The following is an 8,773-nucleotide window of genomic DNA, read 5'->3' as shown; positions in this document are numbered from 1 at the left end:
GGAACCAAGGGGGTAAATTCATCAAGCTTCAAGTTTGAAAAAGTGGAGATGTTGCCTATAGCAACCAATCAGATTCTAGGTATCCTTTATTTAGCACATTCTACAAAATGACAGCTAGAATCTGATTGGTTACCACCAGGAATTCCACTTCCATGTCTTGTATAAAGACACAACAGCAGGATCATTGGCTGTGATTGTGTGCCAATGCACATAAAGATAGGAATACTCCCCACCAGGAACGCATCGTAAGTCCTGTAGGACTTTGCCGCACTTTCCTGGGGGCCCCGCTGGTATGTCTGCGGTCACAAATGATTTTTGTTTTCACAGCGGGCTCCTTCCCTCTTTAGCCAGTGAGTCCTCGCTTTGAACAGATCAGTGATCAGAAGTCACCTTGGTATAGGAGAGCCTCTTTGGGGCTTCATTGCGCATGTACAAACTATGGCAGGGGAGCTCTTCAAATGCCAGCGGCGATGCCATTAGGTAAACCTAGGTGGTAGAATAGGGCACTAGTGGTTTGGGGGAGCTTAAAACACTGAGTGACATGTCACTCATCCAGTATTTTTACTGCCCCCACATGGAGAGCCAACTACAGACATGAAGGATAAGCAGCCAGCATTGTTATATTGTTACATGTGAAGCTGGTGCCCTTCATGTCAGTGTTACGCTGGAAGGGTGGCGCTTGTCTATGATGTCACAGACAAGCAACACACTTCCAGTCCTAGGAAGAGAGGATGCCACCCCCACCTCCCGCCTGCTAAGGTAAGCAGCAGCGGGGGCTTATTGCGAGAGAGGTGCCACCTACGGTGCCCCAGAACTAGTGCCAGATTTGATAACAGGGTTGCCTAAATATTCCTTTCTTTGCTATATTGAGGTAATCAGGAATCACACAGCTCTTCACACTGGATAGAAGGCACAGCACATTGTGCAGACTGCATGTTCATCTTCCTCTGATCTTCGATGTGCTAGGTGACCCTGTGTTGTGCAGTGTAGTTCATGGAAGTCTGCTGCTGCAGGCAAATAAAAAGGTCAAGTTTATTTTTATCCTGTTTACGACCTGCTGAGCTTCACCCACTGCTCCCCATCCTCACAACGTGGGCATCCAGCAGAGAATAACTAGGGCTGACAGTGCCTAGGGTTGCCTGTTGCCCATCACTGGTCTAGAATTCTGACTTGACACCATGGGGTATATTTACTAAACTGTGGGTTTGAAAAAGTGGAGATGCTGCCTATAGCAACCAATCAGATTCTAGTTATTTATTTCTTACATTTTACAAAATGACAGCTAGAATCTGATTGGTTGCTATAGGCAATATCTCCACTTTTTCAAACTCGCAGTTTAGTAAATATACCCCCATGATCATGCAGCATCCGGATGGACGTTTTCTTTATGAAGTAAATATACTGTACTTATAAAAACAAATCACTTCAAATTAGCTCCAAAACACGATTATCTGGAGGTAGCCTTACACCTTTATACAAATAATTTAATATATTTAAAATTTCCAGCAATATATATATATATATATATATATATATATATATATATATATATCTTTCTGCATATTAACAACAACACTTTCAATATATTCATACTTGAGGCTTTAGTTAAAAGAGTTTTTAAAATAAAAACAATTACATTATAATCAAATTCAATAAACATGATCTGATTGTTAAAGTCCTATCCAGACTGCATGAAGGGCTTAGATTTACAGGCTCAGAAGTAAAGTGCCCCTGGAAATTATGTATATATCTTAGCATGACATTACAAAATAACACTCTTCCTAAAATGTCAAATGTGGAAGCAATTGTTGTCTGTTTCAGTGTAGTCACCAAATCACTGCCAGCAGTCTGTAAATAAAGTGTGTAACAATCACATGAAGGCGACAGCAGTATAACCTGGAAGGCTCGCACCCAGCCCTGACAGCCAGCTCTCTGCAGTATGTAAATGTTTGACTGTAATTACCAGCAAACTACACGTGGTCCAGATGTCCTACTTCCAGCCTTGTAGATGGGGCGGAATGAGGCCAGACAGCTGGGGAGGGACAAGCGGTCAGACTGGGAGGGGACAGCACACAGACCTGCTGCCAGCCTCCCCAGCCCTGGATCCCCTCAGTCACAACAGGAGCCTGTTACTCGCTCAGCCAGTACTGAGGTCCCTGGAAACGACACTACAGCCTGAGGAGAAGTTGCATGTTGCAGAGAAGTATCATGTCCACAGGACGCCACCTGTTTCTGGAGGGGAACTGAACAGCTGAGGGTATTACAACTACTGAGACAACTACAGAGACGCATCATCCCAGAACTGCAAACTGGAGCAGTAACTCTCCAGGGAACACACAGGTAGACTATGACTTCCCTTTACTAGCTGGGCAGCTGCTTCCAAACTGACGCTGGCACATCCAAACTTATTGCATGGGGAGAGCAAAATGCACTTTTTTATTAGGTAAAAGCCGGGACGCTTACTACAGTGCCCTCCGCTGCTTGGTGCCTGAGTGAAGCTTGCTATGATTTCTCTGCCTGTATAGTGCACTCTGTTTTGATACACAGATATGTTCTCTGTAATATGAACAACGATTACACACACACACATATATATATATATATATATATATATATATATATATATATATATATATATATATATATATATATTTTTTTACATTTACACACATAATATATTTATATATATATTTCTGTATGTCATATCTATATGTTCTAGTTATCCATTCTACCTGCCTGAATGTATGTTGGAATGGAGCGCTGAGTGCATTACCCATCCATTCTAGCTGCCGGAATGGAGCTCCGAGGACCTTAACCATTCATTCCAGCTGCTGGAATGGGGCTTTGAAAACCTTAGCTATCCATTCTGGCTGCCAGAATTGGGCTCTCAGTATCTTAGACAATTATTCCGGCTGCTGGAATGAATGTATAAGTACCTTAGTCATCCATCCCGGCTGCCAGAAATGGGTTCAAAGTATCTTGGAGAACTATTCCAAGTGCCGGAATGTGGTTCAGAGTACCCTAGCCATCCATTCCGGCACTTGGAATGGATTTCTTAAGGTACTCTGAACCCCATTCCGGAACCCAGAATGAATAGCTATGGTACTGGCAGACCCATTCCGGCAGCCGGAATGGATAGCTAAGGTGTTCCGAGCTCCAATCCAACAGCTAGATGGTTAAGGTCCTCAGAGCTCCATTCCAGCAGACGGAATATGGATGGGTAATGGTCCATTCCGATATATTATATATATGTAATTTATTACACACAATGCAATATAATATGTGGAATAGTTGTTTCACATATTGCAGAGGACGTATCTGTGTAGCAGAGCAGAATGCACTATACAGTATAGGCACAAAAATCACAATCCTCACTCAAGACACCAGGCAGCAGAGGGCGCTGCATGTAGCCAAATCATTCTGGTGTTCCGACAATTCCGGTTTTTACTTACACCCCTTTTTTTTCTTCCATTTGCTTAGCCTGAACATATGAGGTTCTGTGTGCACCCATTTATTTACACAAATAAATAAACCCATGTACAATATGATGCTTTCTAGCCTATCTATGTACAGTATTAAAGTTTAAAATATATAGATGCCACAAGTCTACTAAAGCCAATTGGTCTAATAGTTAGCCTCATTTAATGAGCTAAATGTTTAAATTGTTAATTAGAGATGGAGTCTTTGACTTCCTAGCAGATCAAAACTACAAGAATCAGTGTGTCACAGATGTCTACCTCAGTTTTTAGTTTTTCCTCTAGGACCGAGGCAATTCCACCGTAGATGGAGAGCTATAGGTTGCTTGCCCCTGCTGGAGAGCTATAGGTTGCTTGCCCCTGCTGGAGAGCTATAGGTTGCTTGCCCCTGCTGGAGAGCTATAGGTTGCTTGCCCCTGCTGGAGAGCTATAGGTTGCTTGCCCCTGCTGGAGAGCTATAGGTTGCTTGCCCCTGCTGGAGAGCTATAGGTTGCTTGCCCCTGCTGGAGAGCTATAGGTTGCTTGCCCCTGCTGGAGAGCTATAGGTTGCTTGCCACTGCTGGAGAGCTATAGGTTGCTTGCCCCTGCTGGAGAGCTATAGGTTGCTTGCCCCTGCTGGAGAGCTATAGGTTGCTTGCCCCTGCTGGAGAGCTATAGGTTGCTTGCCCCTGCTGGAGAGCTATAGGTTGCTTGCCCCTGCTGGAGAGTTATAGGTTGCTTGCCCCTGCTGGAGAGTTATAGGTTGCTTGCCCCTGCTGGAGAGCTCTATTCTGCTTGCCCCTGGTGGCGAGCTCTATTCTGCTTGCCCCTGGTGGCGAGCTCTATTCTGCTTGCCCCTGGTGGCGAGCTCTATTCTGCTTGCCCCTGGTGGCGAGCTCTAGGGTGCTTGCCCCTGGTGGCGAGCCCTAGGGTGCTTGCCCCTGCTAGAGAGCTCTAGGGTGCTTGCCCCTGCTAGAGAGCTCTAGGGTGCTTGCCCCTGCTAGAGAGCTCTAGGCTGCTTGCCTCTATTTTTAATGATGATGTTCTCTCAGGTTTCTTATCGGCAACAGTTTCAGTGTTTACTATTTGTGACAACGGGTATTTCAATAATCTATGTTAAAAGCCTCCCAGCAGTGGCGGATCTACCATTGGTGCAGCAGGTACGGTGCATCGGGGCCCATGGAGGTAGTGGGCAAGCCGCACAGGGAACTAGCGAGCTGCGGGCCCCGGGTATCTCCTCCCAGCTTCCCTGCTTCGGGGCCCTCAGCTCGCTAGTTCCACCTCTGCATCCCAGTGCCAGTTAGGCCTTACCATAGTAACTATGCAGTATGTCACAGGTAATATTTTATTTGAATTGTATTATTAGAAAATGTACGATCATTAACCATAGCCTAAGAAGGTCATAACTTTCTGTATACATTTACACTGCAATATAAAGAGTAATATTTCATTTTCATTCTCAAATTGGTATGTATTGATTAAAATGAAAAATAAACACAAAAAATATGCATAAGAATATTTTTTAACTAAAATCACTTACTAACTGGAGCTCTGTCATTGTTTTTCCTTTTGGTAGTAATTCTGGCTTAAGTGTTGGAACAGTTTATATTTTCATAACCTAGCTACTAATATATGGGATAATGCATATGGACTGTATATAATAAGGATACTACAGGACTATATAAAATCGCAAGGTTGCATTGTTCAGATCTCGGAGGTGCTTGTGATATCTTTATTACATTGTAGTGTAAACAGTGTTCCTAATTAACTGAATTAATGTCACAACACTCTATTACTGTATAATAGATTACATAATTATACTCAATTAAACAATACATATAATTCATAGTTTGTACCAGAATATGAACATTTATCTTGTACTGATATTCATTTAAAAGCCTGTAATTATGGTTTGACAATGGGAAAGTGTCATTTTCCTAACCACTTTTGGTTCCTGAAATAGTTTAATTTTAGTTCTGTTTATGTTTAGGTAGCTGTTAATAATGTGTTTTGCTTTTCTGTTTATGAATAACGCTGCTTAAACCGTAGTTGTGTGTTATTAAACTTGTTTTTTAGTTGTTGCTTTTTGAATGGCATGTATTTTCCCCTGCTAGATACTGACACAGTGCTGGTTTCATGTTGTGGTCCATATGTCTATTATATGTTCTTTCATGTCCGATACAGTTAATAGTTTTGATCATAAACCAGCCCTATATTGTAGTTTTTAGTAAGGCCGTGCATTCTATCAGGGCCAGATGGGCCTGGGACTGAAAATTATAAAGGGCCTATTGTGAGAAGTGCCGTCCCACTGGAGGTGTGGCCAGTGGTGTATGTGGGTGTGGCCAGCACCATGGAGTGCGTTGCTAGCGTCTCCCTCCAACCACCTACATCTCCCTCCCATCTTCCCTTATATAAAGAGAGCTCCACTAACTGGCTTACTCAGCATGTATGTAAAGTGAAGAGTGGACATACATCCCAGCTGTCCCTCATGCTGGGACAAGCTCCTGGCTAATCGGGACAGTCCCCTAAAATCAGGACTATCCCGATGGAATTGGAACAGTTGAGAGGTAAAGGTTAATTTATTGACCATTGAAGACAAAAATACTAACAATGGCTGGTTATTTTTATTTATAAAGAGCTTTAACAGAAACATAAATGAAAACTACTTTTCAGGTTTTTAAAATTGAACAGAATGGTGGCATGCACTCAGCTTCATAGCAAATATAAATACAATAATAAAGGTCAAGGTACGGGGACTATTTCATTCCTAACGGAACACAATGCGGAAAAATGCTGTCATCATCCCTATTGCTGTGCTGTGTGTAATTCCCAGATGGACAACAATGAAATGTGTGGTACATAAGTTATAGACACCATTTTCCTGCAATCCCTTTGTTCTTCATCTCTTACTGCATATAGTGGCACAGTCTAGCTGACTGAACGCCATGTTGTACTCTGTGTAGCGGGCCCTGTTGTACTCTGTGTAGCGGGCCCTGTTGTACTCTGTGTAGCGGGCCCTGTTGTACTCTGTGTAGCGCGCCCTGTTGTACTCTGTGTAGCGCGCCCTGTTGTACTCTGTGTAGCGCGCCCTGTTGTACTCTGTGTAGCGCGCCCTGTTGTACTCTGTGTAGCGCGCCCTGTTGTACTCTGTGTAGCGCGCCCTGTTGTACTCTGTGTAGCGGGCCCTGTTGTACTCTGTGTAGCGGGCCCTGTTGTACTCTGTGTAGCGGGCCCTGTTGTACTCTGTGTAGCGGGCCCTGTTGTACTCTGTGTAGCGGGCCCTGTTGTACTCTGTGTAGCGGGCCCTGTTGTACTCTGTGTAGCGGGCCCTGTTGTACTCTGTGTAGCGGGCCCTGTTGTACTCTGTGTAGCGCGCCCTGTTGTACTCTGTGTAGCGCGCCCTGTTGTACTCTGTGTAGCGGGCCCTGTTGTACTCTGTGTAGCGCGCCCTGTTGCACTCTGTGTAGCGCGCCCTGTTGATTTTTGAAAGGACACAGTGTATGGCTTAATGGTTCTTCAACATACTTGACTCATATAGACTTGCTCTGCAGGTCCTTGGAAGCTATTGATTTTTGTTACTAGATTTATGCTCCGCTATGCTTCTGCAGTTTTTCAATAAAATTGGTCAAAAAGACAAGATTGCCTGACTGTTTAATTTATTATTGTGTTTTTCTTCTTGTTTTTTTTTAAACTTGCTGACATCACTCTGTGGGGCGTATTCAGTTGGCTGCGTTACTGTCAAAAGTAAAGCGGCCTGCCCACTATTACCGTTTCAACACCGGCTATTTGCTTACGGCTCCCTGAGCCTCGAGCAGAAATCGGTGTTAAAATTGTCGTATTAACGGTAATAGGATTAATGCTGCGCTACTCCGGGGGGAACTAAATTCCCCCCAGTGTATGGCCAAAGCAAACAACGAACCTATTGAAAATCTGATCAGTAGTATTTGGATTTTGGTCAGTCTGGCTGGAATTCTGGTTGGCTAAAGATCACATGGATGCTCAAGTCAACCCTGTTAACCAATTTTTATCTATGCTCGAGGAATTGCCAGATGCATGCGATCTATCTAACATATGGCTGTCTGTGTGTGGCAACACAAAATATTGTGTTTTTTACTGCAATAATTGTCTATAGGCATGTTCTGCCAGGATGGCTGCACCCTATTCATCTCTGTTTTATCAGTAATCATGCAGAATCTAGGACTCCTTTAAATCAAAAGCTAATTGAAAACATGCTTTGAATCTTGGGCAAAACTGTTTGCTTTTCTAAGTAAGGCTGGGTACTTACTACAGGTTTTTCACCCAATGATGGTGCCAGTCACACAATAAACGACCGCCAGGCCTCATATCGCATTAGTGTGTATGTTTTATCGTTCCAAAGCACATTGTATCGTTTGATTTTATGAAGTGGACTAAAAATCTCTTTAAACGATGGAACGATGTTGGGTAAATTCTGCAGTGTGTACACACTCACGACCAGCAGTGTAGGCAGATCTCCATAGAGTTTTAGCAGATGGTTATGACACAGATGAAGAGCACAGCTCTGAAGGTAAATCTTGTATAATGTGTATAGTGTGTACGCATGAATCTGCATGCTGATCGGGACTTTGTCATTGGTAAGATCGTTAATGATATTGCATCCGGAGAAATTTTCTGTAGTGTGTACTCGGCTTAAGACGTTCATCCATAGTAATAAATCAGCCAGCATTGTAACAAACGTCCAGGTGATTACAAGTTGATCAATATTTGCATTTGTCTGGTGAAGGCTGTGGCAGACTTGGGGCTAGACTACATGGGAAGTGTAGTCTGTAAGGCTGGGTACACACTACAGGAAATTTCTCCAGATCAGCATGATGATTCATGTGTATACACTGTACACGATTTACACGATTCAGCTTCAAATCTGTGCTCTTTATCTGTTGTAACCATCGGCTGAAAAAATCCTAACTCTGCAAACTTCCATAGAGATCTATGAACACTGCCGGTCGTGAGTGCATTCACACTGCAGAATTGGAACGGCATCTTTCATTTTTAGTCTGGCTTAAAAGTCAAATGAAATGATACAATGTGCTTTGGAAAGATAATCGCTCATTGTCGCATTGTTCACACTAATGCGATGATGGGCCCAAAAGACATTTATTGTGTGATTGACACTATAATCGACTGAAAAGCCTGTAGTGCGTTCTAATCGCAAAAAATAATAATAAAAAAGCTTTCTGGTGAGACAACTGTAGCAGCTGTGTTTATGAATAACAAATTATTTCATTTAGATCTGCAAACATCTTGTATATTAAAATATATTACTGTGTTTGAACATGGGT

General features: G+C 43.1%; 1 protein-coding gene across 1 annotated transcript in view; it reads left to right on the top strand.

The window, feature by feature from the left end:
* The first annotated feature begins 2,244 nt into the window (after positions 1-2,244).
* Positions 2,245-8,773, top strand: part of ARHGEF28 (Rho guanine nucleotide exchange factor 28) — a 172,731-nt gene continuing 166,202 nt past the window's right edge. The window contains exon 1 of the mRNA XM_075179790.1: positions 2,245-2,340. The gene's annotated coding sequence lies outside the window, so the exon portion shown is untranslated. The remainder of the gene's footprint in view (positions 2,341-8,773) is intronic.

This window comes from Mixophyes fleayi, chromosome 1 (genome assembly GCF_038048845.1).
Source record: "Mixophyes fleayi isolate aMixFle1 chromosome 1, aMixFle1.hap1, whole genome shotgun sequence".
NCBI lineage: Eukaryota > Metazoa > Chordata > Amphibia > Anura > Limnodynastidae > Mixophyes > Mixophyes fleayi.
The sequence above is the reverse complement of the archived record's forward strand: the minus strand, read 5'-3'. Positions and strand labels throughout refer to the sequence as shown.